This window comes from Ambystoma mexicanum, chromosome 2q, assembly GCF_040938575.1.
Source record: "Ambystoma mexicanum isolate Mex_15411 chromosome 2q, UKY_AmexF1_1, whole genome shotgun sequence".
NCBI lineage: Eukaryota > Metazoa > Chordata > Amphibia > Caudata > Ambystomatidae > Ambystoma > Ambystoma mexicanum.
Window position 1 is genome coordinate 897,117,352 of NC_090924.1, and position 11,139 is coordinate 897,128,490.

Genomic DNA, 11,139 nt, shown 5'->3' on the forward strand with positions numbered 1-11,139 from the left:
GCCCCACTGTGTGCTGGTAGGTGCCTGTGGCCAGGAAGTGGAGTACAGACACTACCTTCAGTCGGGGTGGGATGGCGGATGGAGTTTCTATCATGCTGACGATGTCGTTGTGTGTCATGTCTACGATGGCGGTGATGGTGTCCCGGTCCAAACGGTACAGGGTGTGGATCTGCTCAGCAGTGAGGTTGAATGGATTGGCTCTGATGCATGGGATTGGGGGCTGCCTGCGTGGTGGCACTGGCTGTGCTGGTGGGGCTTGCTGGGCCTGCCTTGCCCTCCTTCTCCTCCTGCGTCTCCTCTGTGCTGCCTGTTGTTGTTGTTGCTGTTGTAGCACTTGCATTGCTATCAGGTCCTCCAGCCCCAACATTGCTAGTCGTATTGGTATCATTGTGGAGTGTGACTGGGTGTGGGAAGGGGTGGGGTGTGCTCTTTTTGTACTTCCTGAGTCTGTATTGCCTTCACCTGTGCTGTTTCTGTGCACCTGTGGCAGCTGCATTCACTTTACATGGCCATTTACGGTTGGTTCGCGATGGCGTAATTAGCGCCATGGCGGTAAGGTACTTAACGGGCTGGGTGATGGCATTAGGTGCATGTCCGCTTGGGTCGGCATTCGCGTACCTTTCCGCCATGGCGCTAAGTACGGTGTGGGAGGTCGCGTGCGCGCACCCTTGGCGCAGTTAGCGGGAGCGTTAACTACGATGCCGCTAATGGCATCGTAGTTAACGGTCTCGGGTCATGATCGGACCTAGCGGAAAACGATGGCGGGAACCATTTACCGCCATCGTTTTTCACTTAGCGCCGGGGTCGTAATGAGGCCCTTAGTGCATTTACAGTTCAACAATAAAATTTTGCAGTTTAAAATACACAGTTTAAAATACACAATGGACCTTCAGGAATTGAAAATGTCATGTACTCAAGCATAATCATAGAAAGGGGGCGTATAAATCTAAAGCTTTAATGAAACCCGCCACAGCAAGTCCATCCTTGATATTGGTAATAGCCAAACACTGTGACCAAATTAGATTATCAGCCCCCATTTGACCCATTATCTTGAATCTCGCTAAATATTTGTCCCTTAGCGACGTCAGAGCAACACAATCTAAAAAGAGATGCCGAGAGGTCTCAATCAACCCCAAGGTTTTACAGAAGCGACAGGCAGAGTCTAGATCTGAAAACTCCTTCCTTTTTAAGTAGGACTTCCCGGGTGGGAAAGAGATTCCATCTGAGTTTAAGGAGAAGAGAGCGGTAAAATCTATTGGGGAATTGAGTCAGAATAAAAGACAACAAACCTCTTTTCCTATGGTCGAATTGTAGGTCTCTCAGAGAGGGATAGGAATGCAGTTTTTCAATGGTGTTGCTCCAATCATGACTAAAAAGACACTCCTTAACCTTATTGGGATTCGTTAACAGAGTGTCTCTATCAGTGGAGATATCTGACAGGGTCTTGTCACAGAGATCACTGAATGCATTAAGATATAGGTTGCGAACCAGAGGTCCCTGGGAAAAAGTTGTAAGACCCACGTCAACATAGAAGGTATCGAGTTTGGGAGAGAGCAGAGCTGAGAAAAGAGTAAGGACCCTCCAGAGAATCCTGGCTCGCAGTGAAACTAGCCCTAGTTCATATCTAATAGCCACAATTGGAATAGAATTCGGCAGTTTCAAAATTTTCCTCCAATAGATACCCTCAAGAGAATCCCAAAAAGTCAAAAGTGCCGAATAGTGAAGTTCCATGCCATAGAGTAGCTTAGGGGTAAACCTTGCCCTTAAAAAAGTCTACTACATGCTTGAAAGAGAACATACAATATTTGTTGTCTTATCTAATGGATTGGGAGATGAGTGGGAACAGTTTGTGTCTGAGAAATCGTCTGAGTTCAATCACCGAGGGTTGGGGCAGAATGAGGAATCCGAGATAGACGATTGTGTGTGCTCTGATGGTATTTTCACCACCTATTTTCCATACTTTGTTATTCCCCTTTCTCCCCTTTCAAAAGACCATAGTACGAGTTTTGCTCGGGTTGATCTTCAGCCCATTAAGAATGGCGTATTCTTCAAATTTGCAAATGAGCCTCTGCAGGCCAACTTTAGTGTGATCAAAGAGAAGAAAATCATCGGCATATGCCAACCATGAGATCCTCAAGTCCCCCAGTTTAGCGCTCACCATACCTGTATTTCCCAGAAAGTCACCCACATCAGCCATATAGAGGATAAAAAGACAGGGAGCTAAAGAGCAACCCTGGCTCACCCCAATACGGGTCCTTATCCTTCAGGAAAGAGTTCCAGCCAGATCAAGCCTAATATGGACCCCCGAGTTTTCATACATTGCCATAATAGGAGACAAAAGACCCGCCGGGATGCCCCATTTGGTTAACTTTTTCCAGAGTCTTGACCTAATTACCAAATCAAAGGCATTGGACAAGTCGATAGACGCAACATAGAGGGAACCATCGTATTTACCCCAGGTAGAACTTTGCAGGGCAGTAATAATAAGACCATTAAGATAAGTGGAGTGGCCCGCCCTGAAACCTGTTTGTTGTTTCGGGAGAATATGATTTTCCTTGATCCAAACGTTAAGGTGGGAAAGAAGCATAGAGGCAAAAAGCTTACAGTCCGCATCAATGAGAGAAATAGGTCTGTAATTTTTGACCAGGGAGCGTAGACCTCTTTTAAAAATTGGAACAATGTGAGCAGTTTGCCAGCTAATAGGTACATTCCCAGAATTAACAATGTCTTGGAAGAGCAAGGAGAGGGGGTTGGCCCAGAGATCTGGCTCAGCTTTAAATGTGTTAATAGTTAGGCCGTTGGGCCCCAGAGCCCTAGATTTCTTGGCTTTAGAAATAAGTCCAAGTACTATTTCAAAATCAATTACAGGCTTCCAGGAATCCTTAGGCAGATTCTTCCCCAAAAGACAATATTCTAGTCCCTCACCCCCATTATCAAATAATTTGATATAATGCTCTACGCATTGAACCTCTGGGATAGCATTTAACTGGTCAGCCTCCGCCACACCATCAAGGCTGGACAGGGTAACCCAAAATGCCCTCAGATCTTATTTTATTAGTACTGCAAGCATATGCTCCGCGTCGTTTTGTAGCATAGTAGCTTTTCTAGACTTACAGTAATTTTTATATTTTTGACGAATGGTTTTAATTTTTATTTCTTTATCAACCCAATCAGAATCTAGAGCTTGCACACCTCTGATAAGTTTCCGGGTGAGGACCTTTACATTGGCCAATTCTTGATCGAATCTATGAGGGTGAGATGTTTTGTGGACGCCCTTCCTAAGCTGGCCATGAATACTACTTTGAAGAGCATTAAGAAAACTGTCAAAATGAACTGTATTGAAAACTGCTAATTTCCAAGAGAAAGAGGTATGAATAAAGGAAGAAATCAGTTTACGATTCTAGTAGGTTTGCTTTGAAACCAAGTTGCTTTAACCCTTCTCTATGCCCCATAATCAGATCCAGGACCACTTTTGATTTAAGAACAATATTACTCACATTTACCCGACCCTGAATAGGGAAAAAAATACTATCCATGTCGTAACTAGAGATGAGTGAGAGCGAGGGTAATTGGTGAAAGATCTTTAGGATGTTACCACAGTTAAAACAAATTGACATGTCTTGACCCCAGAGACTGGTAAGCTGTAAAATATCAAGAGGATCTTTTACTTCTGCTAAATGGGGTAAAGAATCAGTGATCTTTTTAGTGAACTGAGTTAAAGAATGAGCCTTCAGATCAGTGCCCCTTGCATCCCTTAATATAGTCCTATTTTGAATTGCGTTTGGACCCACAGGGAATCTTTCACATGATTTGATGGAATTATTATAATGGAGAAAATTGGGCCCAGGAGTGACACCTTCACGGCCCATGACTGGGCCAACACTTGGGATACTTGAGTGAGCTAAATTAAGAGAAATGGGAGCAGAAGAATCCCCCACTGGTCGAGCTCCCATACCGCAGTCCCTCATTGTGTGCTCGATATTGGCCAAATGATCCTCAATAACAGAAGAGAGAGGGGGGTCCTAAGATAGAGAAGAAGTAGATGGGGCGCCATCCTGAGATGGGGTTATAATTGAATTAGACATCACCCCATTGGCAGTTTTGGGAACCGCTAACGCCTGGAATAGATGTTTAACCATATCAATATTGACCAAATTTGCATTGATCGTCGGAAAGGTGGTCTCTGAATGACTTGACACTACCCCAGATATAGGGTTGGAAGGAATAGTTAGGATTTCTACTACTGAGGAGGAATCCTGGGGCTTGACAATAGTATTGGTGGTTAATTCAACTGAGGCGTTAGTAAAAGTCGGCTCTGATAAGGTTGGAACTATTGTCGGGGGGCTGGAGACAGTGGCCCTCATTACGACCCAGGCGGTAAGTTACCGCCTGGGTCGTACCCTTACCACCATGGCGTAAACTATGTTCACGCCATGGTGGTTGGCGGATTTACCGCCCCATTCCAAGGTGAGTGGGGCGGTAAATCCCCATTTCCCATTTTACCCTTCCCCTTTCCCATTTTCGCCCCATAGGGCATAATGGGAATGGGGAAAGGCGATGATTACGGCACCGTAAATTACGGTGCCGTAATTATCGCCAAGGTCCCTTTGCGGCATGGATTTTAACGGCTGCAAAAAAGCAGCCGTTAAAAGCCATCCCACAAAGGGAACCTTGTAATCAGGCGTTAAGGGTTGGCGCTGTTTACGGCGCCGTAAACCCGTTAACGCCTGAGTCAGAATGAGGGCCAGTGTCCACAACCCCCTCAGTAATTGGCCCCACTACTAGAAGAACCATATTGGTGGTAGTAGGGCAACCTACCAAGGTGTCCGGTGAACTAGTTAGAACTGGAGTAGTAGGAGATGAAATGGCTGTGGCCGAAGTGGCCACAATATTGGGAATAGGGGTCACAGAAACCACTGGTTCGACAAGATTCCCAATCCCCTTAGGAACGAGAGAAGGGGTTGAAGAAGCTGTAGTATTAGCCAAAAACAGATTTTTAAAGAATTGATTGGTATATGAGGTAATATTTTTCAAATTCTTCTGATTTTTAGTTTTCTTCATTTGCTGATTCGTTTTCCTTTTCTTACCTATGCAAAGCAAACCTTTTTGATGTATAGTTACTTTAGTAAGGTCAATAGGCTCAGATGGATTCTCTGAAGTCGGAATGGATATAGGTTCCACAATGGAGGCGGTGTGGACACCCTTAAGTGGATCAGTCAGTTCTAAAGTCCTCCCCACAGGGGGAAGACCAGGAGCAGTGGGATTAAGAGGATAGACTACCGACTCCTCTTGGACTTTCTCCTCCATTCATTACGTAATTAGTTTGGGGTGAAGGATAGGGAGTTTTGCCTGCGACCCAGGAGCCTCTCGCACACCCTCAGGAATAATTGTCGGAATCATAGAAGGATCATCACAGATATCCTGATCCGAGCATTGGGGGACCGTGGTGCCCAGACCTTTGTCTACAACTACCCCTAGTGTGGTCTGCGAATTCCCAATGAGCCCTTGATTTACCAAAAGGGCATCAACCGTTGACTGGGTAGAGAGGATGGGATCAGGGCCAAGTGTGGACAAATTGAGGTGGTCTTCCTTAATAATTTTAACTAACTCAAATCTATCTACACCCTCTAACCTAGAGTAGATTTCCGAAAGAAGAAGAGAGTGTGATCTAACCTCTGACCATATATTATCATACAGACTCACAAAGGAACTCAGGACCATATTCAGAGCCGAGGGAGTAGGTTGAGAGAGTTTAATTCTGTCATCCGCCTCTTTAAGAGTATGATGCAGAATGGATTTGCTGCCCTGATCCTTTTTTGAGTCTGGGAGTAGACACCTTTCTCTCAGCCAATTTTGTTTCTCTGTATACTCATCGATAGAATTGATGAGATCAGAGGGAGAGCCCACATAGGAATCATCACAAATTTGCTGAGTGACGTTATTAGTGTTATTAGAGTTGAGACCCAGATGGCTATCAGCGATTGCCTTATCTGCACATTTAATTATGCTAATATCATCAATATCTTGAGCCAGAGGGTCTTCAATCACTAATTTCTTAGCTACATCAACTAGATGAGTATGATCCATTGTGGCAGCTGTTGGAAGTGAGTGTAAAGATTTAACAAGTGTGCTAGTTGCAGTCCTCTTTCCGAAAAAGTTGGAATTTGTTTCCCTTGAATAGATTTCCCTTGGGTACCCAGATTGAATTTAGTTTTGGGAGTAGGATTGTGGGGTTTGTTAAGCAGAGTTTTAAACTCAATGGATTTCACTGCGGGGGTATCGGGGGTTCCAGCCAAATTGGCAGAGAGATTGACATGAAAAGAGGAAGTATGGTTAACACCCCTAACAGAGGACTACACCTCCGGCAAAAGTTTAATGGGAAGAGTGGCATCATTCCCGTTGACCACAGGGGGGAAGGGCAATCAACCACCTCTTTTGTCACCACCGATGTTTCTGTAGCAATGGCTACAGAATCATCCGCCCAAACAGGCAGTTTAGGCAACCTAGGAAGTAATTGGACAGGGGTTGAAAGGACAGTATTGACAAAATTGTTGTTAGAAAGATCCAAATGAAATTTAGCCCTTGGTAAACTAACGCCTTCCTCAAGATTAGAAGCTATAGTGGCTGCTAGACGCTCTTCTACTGAGTCTGGATGTAGATTCCGCAAAGCAGCATGGATGGGATCATCTGGAACAAAAGTAACAGGGGAAGCAAAGGGGAGATTACCAGTATCAGAGGGAGTTGAAGCAAGAGAAACCTCCATAGCTGTCTGACTTCGAAGTCCCTTGCGTGTCATTCAGACAGAACGAAAACCCAAAAAGAAAAAGAGGGACTTGAGGAATAACAATGAGAATTTTTTAAAGTTAGAAACTGAATTTCAGTATATAACAGTTACACAAAAAATAAACAGAAATAGCATACAAAACAGTCAAAATGATTGTAAACACTAATATCTAGAGTTTTGCACTGAAAACGAGAAGCAACATCAAGCAAATGTAAAGCTTGGCTGACAGCACTCTTAAATTTATTAAAAAAAAAAAAAAATGACAAGTAGAATGGATCTATGCGAGTCAGGTAAAAATCGTAAATACAAATATATTATAAAATATATTGAGGTAGAGAATGTTCTTTACCACCGCAAAAGGAAGTTAAATGAAAAAAAAAAAAGATAACTTCGTTCATCCAAGGAGCCCAGTGAAGCATACAGTCTCAGGGTAGGGAACGCCCGACAGTTTATGGAGCTGCCAGAGTCCGACTCTCCACCCCTAACCCTGAGGATTGAAGAAGGAGAAATACAAATGTTTACGGCTCGTGGCCCCGGACCAATTTACTCACAGGTCACAGCCAAACAGCAAAACAGCGTCTCCAGCCCTTACTGCCTCAGGGCTTAATGCCGCAAGGGTGGATATACTGGCAATTTATGCTGGAATGGAGTCACGTGACCACTCACATGTGCACGAGGGGCCCCGCCTCCTCCAGGAAGCAGGGAGAGCAGCAAGAGCTTGGCTCGCAGTGCTGCTGGGCTGAAAGTCAAATGCGGGCAAATTCAAACGCTCGATTCATGAAGCGCACCTTCCAGTCAAACCAAAACACGCCGCTCGGGCGGATAGACCAGCAATTTATGCTGGAATGGAGTCACGTGACCACTCACGTGTGCACGATAGGCCCCGCCTCCTCCATGAAGCAGGGAGAGCAGCAAGAGCTCTGCTCGCAGTGCTGCTGGGCTGAAAGTCAAATGCGGGCAAATTCAAACGCTCGATTCATGAAGTGCACCTTCCAGGCAAACGAAAACACCCAAAGCAAATATAAAGACTGTTTCCAGCTATATATGACAAGTTAAAAAGTGCAGTAATGTTATATCCAAGAGGAAATATACCTGAAAGGCATAAATGCTCTCCTAAATTGAGGGCTCCAATCCCCATATCGAAATAAGTATGTGCGCTCGATCCGTGTATTGTAGATAATGTGGGAGACAAGTGGTAAATGGCCGCATTGCTGTTTGTCGGCTACGTCGCGCGCGTGATGTCACACGCACGTTTTGCACGTGACTTCACGCACACGCCTATTACGGATGACGTCACGCGTGTCATAGGATTCGGCCTGTGCATAATGTAAACCGTGACACATGACCAAACATAATTGAAAAATCCTAAATGCGTATCGGAAAACGTAAGTTAATGAGATGTCGGTATAGCTGAAAATAGCTAGAACAGTAGTGCAAGATAACAGGCAGCATGTATTATAGAGCAAATGCCCACAGCACATCATGAAACTTGAGATGGTATATTATATATAATACCAGGAGCGGACATTGGGGTGGCAAAGAGGGGGTCATTGTAATGAGAATACAATCCAAAATAAATTATAACATTTATCTTAAATCAATAGCATAAGTGCAAAGCACAGGGCAAACAATGGCAATGTTCACACATAAATGGTATGGGTCAAAAAGTCAGTAGAATCAATGTTCACAAATCCATACGATGTGTATGAGGACAAAGATAAACAGTAGCATTAACACAACTCAATAATATGACATAAATATCATAAACACAATATCATAATGAGCATAATATTGGTCATATTCAGATAGACAGTTAAATGTGTGCAGAACAAAATAAGAGAAAATGAGTAGCTGGAATTAAAGCTGTTTGGGTACTGGGGTACTGGCAAGATATCAGAAAAACCAAAAGATGGAAGTAATTGAGCAATGTATCAACAAGATAATATAGTTAATTACAGAAAAACATGCATTTCATGATCTGAATTCAGGCCAATGGTAGTGCATCTAAAATTACAGATAAGCTTGCACTCTAGTTGCCTCAGTTTCATACAGAAATTGCCACCTCGTTTGTTAGCTGTGACTTTTGCGAAACCTAAAAATCGTATGTCAGATTTGTTAGCTAATTGATGTTGGGTTTGCCAATGCAAAGCCAATGGCAAATTAACACCAGTTTTATTAAGGCTTGAGAAATGTTCTCTGATGCAGACTCTTAACTGCCTGATCGTGCTTCCTATGTACAGTTTATTACAAACACATATGATTGCATAAACCATAAATTTTGTTTTGCCGTTGATAAACTCTTTGATTGCAATTTCGGCCCTATTATGGTCAACAAAATTCTGGCAGTTGGCATGGGCATATTGCAATTGGTTGCAATTGCCACATTTGAAAAAGCCCACAGGATGTTGCAACCATGTTGAAGGCCTAGTAACATTAGAGGGATCAAAAAATGAAGGGCTCAATCTGTTGCGAAGAGTATTCGCTTTAGTGAATTTGAATTTAGGCCTCTGAGCAATGTAAAGTGTTAGATCTGATTCCAAATGCAAGAGATGCCAATGTTTGGAGGCCAATTTAAACAAGGTTGAGGAGTCTCTTGTGAACTGTGTAATAATTGAGATGGGCCTGAGTTGAGTATCACTGGGAGGTTTTACGCCCAGTAAATCAGCTTGGTTTGTAGACAGATATTTACGAGATGCTTTGAGCAAAGTAGGAGCTGGATAGCCTTGTTACCTAAAGCGATTAGTCAGTAGTTTGCATTCAGCTGTAAAATCCGTATCTTTTGAGCAATTTCTCCTTGCTCTATAAAATTTGCCACTTGGTGGAACTAGAATGACCAGACAGAGTATTCCAAAGTTGTTGTTGTGAACATGAGTAACAAATTCATCAAAGGAGATACTAGTACTTTGCCAGATTATAAAGATATCATCAATATATCTTTTCCAACACACCAGTTTATTATGAAATTCAGGTTTGTCTAATATATGGGTTTCTTCAAAATGAGACATAAAAACATTTGCCAGAGACGGTGCAAATTTAGCGCCCATGGCAACACCTTTGGACTGTACATAATAAACATTGTTGAAAAGACATACATTGTTTGTGAGTGAGAAATTGAGAAATGATTTGATCATTTGGATATGGCAATGATATGAAACAGATGAGTTCCGAAAAAAATGTAGTCAATAGCTTGAATGGCTAGATTGTGATTGATGTTAGAATAAAGTGCTGTGACATCTAGAGTGGCCAAACGAAAGTTTGTAAGAATTGCAAGACTTGTGTGCTGTCCCTGAGATAAGTGCTCATTTTGATGACAAAGGGTTGGAATACCTCGTCAAGATATTGTGATATAGCTTCAGTAACCCATCCGATGCCACTCATTATGGGCCTTACTTCCGGCAACTCAGTGAAGTGTTTATGTATTTTTGGCAAAAAATAAAGAGTGGGCATCGGTGATGGTTAGAAATTGCTTCTCATTGTCAGTTAGAAATCCAGAGGCATACCATTTATCTATAAGGGAGTGTAAGTCCAATACGATTTGGTTTGTTGGATTTTTGCTGAGTTTTACACAACAGTCCGGTGTATCTAAATGCTTCATTGCCATTGTGATGTAATCATCTCTGTTGAGTATGACAATATTACCACCTTTGTCGGCTTCTTTAATTGTAACAGTAGGATCTTCCTCAAGTTGTTTTAAGGCTTGTAATTCCTGCAGGTCCAAGTTTCTACGATGAGTTATTTTAGATGGTCTGTCCAAAATTCTATGTATATCTTTAGTCATAGCCATATGAAAAGTGTCAATAATATTGTCAGTACCTAGGATCGGTGTAAATTTAGACTTGGGTATAAGTTCATTGATGTCTAAATGTCTGGTTTGTACATAAAGTTCTAGCATTACTTGCTCTCTATCGGGTGGTGAGTCTGTTGTAAGAGATAGCAATGTCTCAATGTGATCAATATCCTGCATTGTGTGTTGGCTGAGAGCAGGTACTGGTGGTTTGGAAACATGAAGATTTATTGGACACCCATGCCTCCTATGAAGATGCTTTCAATGCGAGTGAAAGCACTTTAACAGATATAAACTCCAAACAGTACAAAAACATGTTGGACAATGAACGCCAACAAGAGGAAGAACTTCCAGCACAACTAAATGTAGACACTCCTGAGAGCAGTCAACCTTTTCTTACAGAAAGCCAAGAACCACTTGGAGAGCCACTCATAGTAAATGAGGCAGAATTAGCCATGACTGAAGTACAAAACACCATGGGCCTCAACACGAGGCAGGCGCTCCCATAATGAAGGGTGCCGGTACGGGACCGGCACACTTCATTACGGGACGCCCTATTACTAGGTTCTCT